The sequence below is a fragment of the Belonocnema kinseyi genome, chromosome 4 (genome assembly GCF_010883055.1).
Source record: "Belonocnema kinseyi isolate 2016_QV_RU_SX_M_011 chromosome 4, B_treatae_v1, whole genome shotgun sequence".
Taxonomy (NCBI): domain Eukaryota; kingdom Metazoa; phylum Arthropoda; class Insecta; order Hymenoptera; family Cynipidae; genus Belonocnema; species Belonocnema kinseyi.
This window is the reverse complement of record NC_046660.1, coordinates 147111195-147114880: the sequence shown is the minus strand read 5'-3', so window position 1 is coordinate 147114880 and position 3686 is coordinate 147111195.

Here is a 3686-nt window from a genome sequence, read left to right as displayed (position 1 = left end):
CTGCATGTCAAAATATTCCAGGATTGCTTGGAAAAAATACAGAACCGATACCAGTCGCTGGGAACTTATTGCACTAGATCACCGAAGTGCACGCACATCGGCAGCAGCAGTTACAGAACGAGCTCAATATTCTCCTAACACACGTTAGTGGAATCTCGGTAGTGCTCACCAATCTGACCTATTCCTACGCCATGACCAATTTACTACATGCTATCGGAAACTGTTTGGATGAGTATGTCCGAACAGGTGATCGAATAATGGAGGTTATTTAGAAGGCAAGAAGGGGAGAACTACATCCAGCATTACTAACATCTGAACAATTAGAACAAATATATCACGATATCCAGGACCACGCACCCAAAGCGACCTTTCCAATTACAGGACCCCATGTAAGCATTGAGGAATTAGCCAAAGTCGCCGTCACAACAATTAAATGCAAAAATGGTACCCTCTAAGGCTGTATTGGACATCTCGCTAATGGATAAAGTCGAATGCACCATTTATGAAATGCATTCACTCCCCGTAAAACATTCGATTTTAGGAAACAAAACCGGAAGTGTATATTTGTTAACAAAATTTACATATCTGATCATCGAGGAGACTCAGCGCACGTACATGCTGATAACCCAGGCGGAGCATGCCATACGTAAAAGAGTCAATAAATACCTCTCATGCCCAGGTATGTTCCCCATTTATGAAACGCCCACTCATCAAACCTGTGTGGCTCAGCTATCGCTAAATCTATCTTTGAAAACTTTCCGACTATGCGACATACAGGTGTCGTCTGAACATCAACCGTACTGAAAGGTCATACCATCCTTAAGTGATTGGATATATTCAATACCTAATGTAATAGATGCCGAGCTCCATTGCCCTATGGAACCCTCTCGTCATATTAACCTCCAAGGCCTGGGATTGATCCAAATTGCACTAGGGTGAAACCTTAAAACAACTATGGTAACACTACCAAGATTGGAACCTGATCACGAACAAATTATAACCGTATATGAACCACAAGTTCATTTGAACCTTTCAGAATTATCAACAATTAATCCCAACAATTTCCCAGGAGGATGTAAGACTACCATCTTACAAGGAAGGATACAAAAACCTGGAGCAACTGGAACAAAAATTATATGACTTCAGTATTTCAAGGCAAGAGAAGGGCAGTCACACCTTGTTAATACATGGCTCCTATGCCGGTCTAGCACCACTGTTAACACTGATAGTGCTCTACATCTGTCGAGCTGCTCTGATCAACGCGTTATCCTTCCATTCATGACGTCGTGTCCGAACGACCTCGAGAAGAAAGCAATCCTTTTTACAAATAATAGCCAGTGAACCTCAACTTCAAGAACATCCTGTTTAATTAACTTCTCCGTCAACTCTAGAAGAGCTTGCGACATGAGTGAAACTTCGTTCAAAAATCTACCTTCAGCAACATCGAGGATAAGGATGCCGAAGCAGACACTACAACCCGCATAGATCGCTGATTAACCCCTCATCGACATAAATTCTCGTGATTGCCAGTACCGTGAACACATCGACCTCAGCACCAAACTCTTCCTGTTGCTGCGACAGTGTAGTGTAGTGATACATAAGAAGGGAATGAAGTCCCATAAAGAGTGTCTTATTGTGGAATCAGTGGTATGGGTCATGACTAAGATACCTGAACTCTAAACAGTGACTTGAATGAGCATGAAAAGTGATTCTCAATATTAATTAATTATAAGGAAGCCTAATACTAACTGGACAAACGAAGGCAGTACGGGGAGCACTCGTGAACAGCCTCGGACACTGGTAACAATCGAGGACGATTGTTCGAAATTCCAGGGCGGTTTTGGTATGGTGGACTCTGTGAGGGTGGGCAAGTCAAATTTTCATTACTTCATTGCTTCATTGGTGATACTAATAGTCACATGACTCATTCATCCTAAATATCAATTAGCTAAATAAATAAAATAAAACAAAATTGTTCACTGACAGAAATAAGGGTATGAGTTTAATATCTGCATAAAGAACCAATTTGATTTTCGAAACTCACTTGAGTACAAGAAGAACATATTATTTTTAAAACTCTGAATAAACTGAATAATTGCTAGAATATTGATTCAAATAATTATTTAGATCTTTTCACCTTAGCAACACTGTACGTGCATGGCAGGAGGTCTTAGTTGCACAAATTTTGGAAACTCAGCAACTGTGGTCACGCGGATCGCGTCCGGCCGCGACAGTTCCCAGGTCAAAAATGCAGATATTGCTAAAAAACCCTACCTAAACCATCAATACCATGGCCTACGAGGTACATCCTACCTGTTGCCTCGAGGCAGTCGTTCATCACTTCTTCACGATATCGGACTAATTTTCTGAACGGAAATTAGAGTTAAAGTCCAACTTGCCCGTCAGTATTTTACCTCACGCGGGTCTCGGTACGCGGGTTGTCACTCCCGCAAGTACGTTTATCGAAAGGGTGGTGATCAACAAAGAGGGTTTTTGTGACGCAGAAATTCGAAAAACCAAGATATGAAAATCTGGTAAATTCACTTTAAATTTAAGTAGCTGTGTGCACCTAGAGTACCGCAGTTAAAAGGACTAGAGTGGAGTGATAGTTCGCGCACCGTGTTTTACGAAATAGAAGGAGTGGTGAGTGACGCTCCACGATTGCAAAGCATCAAATGAAATCATCAGGTCTCAAAACATAATACGTTTTATCATTTTGTTCTTATTTATTCTCTCTCTCTCTCTCTCTGTCGCTCCTTCGTGCCTCTACCCCTTCGACTAACGTAAACAAGGTAGGAGTCATTTGCACAACCCCATAAAAATTTAAGGGCTACAAGGGCGAAGGCTCCTAGTCCGGGAGTTGGTCATAGAAATCGAATACCACTTTAAAAAAATAAAGATAGGGCACTCCCTTCTGGGGTGACTTATTGGTTTGGTACCTCCGCTAACGGGTGGAAGACTTGGGTAAGGACTAGCGGGCAACTCAACCGCCGTTAGTAATCCGCTCGTTGGTAACAGTTCCTTGGCTTAAAATGTTCATTTTAATTTGTTTTTTTGGATTTTAAAAATGCTCTAACTCTGTTAATTTTTGATTTTTCAAAAAAAGTCACTAGGATAAATTATTCAACATTTCAAATACTATAAATAACCGTACAGAGAATTTTGGAATTTTTCAAAAAGTGGTCTAAAAGTATTCAAAATGTGCCCACTTTTTAAATTTCCATCCAAAATGGCTGGCTAACGAACTTGACCTTTAGTTTAGGACCTTTCACTTATAAATAAAAATTTGTTTAAACAGAACAATAAAATTAACATTGTGACGTTTTAAGTTTGAGTTTAGCTCTCTGAAATTTTAACGATTCAAGACTTTCTGTTTCAAACAATTTAGTTTTGAATTGTTTAGTTTTTAATATTCCATTTTAAATAAACACCCAAACATTGCTGACTCTTCAAAAATTGCTCCTTTTCTTAATTAAAAATGTTTAAACAGAAAAGGTTAAAAACGTATATCTTCTACTGAAATAACAGCATGTTTATAAAGTCACAGTCGGAAGTTTACGTTTGATAAACTACCAAGGCTTTTGAATTGAAGTAGTTCAATTTTTAACATCAAAATCTGTAAATTGTTTAATTTCTACTGATTTAGAATCGCCCCATAAAATCATTCAATTTCGAATATACGAACT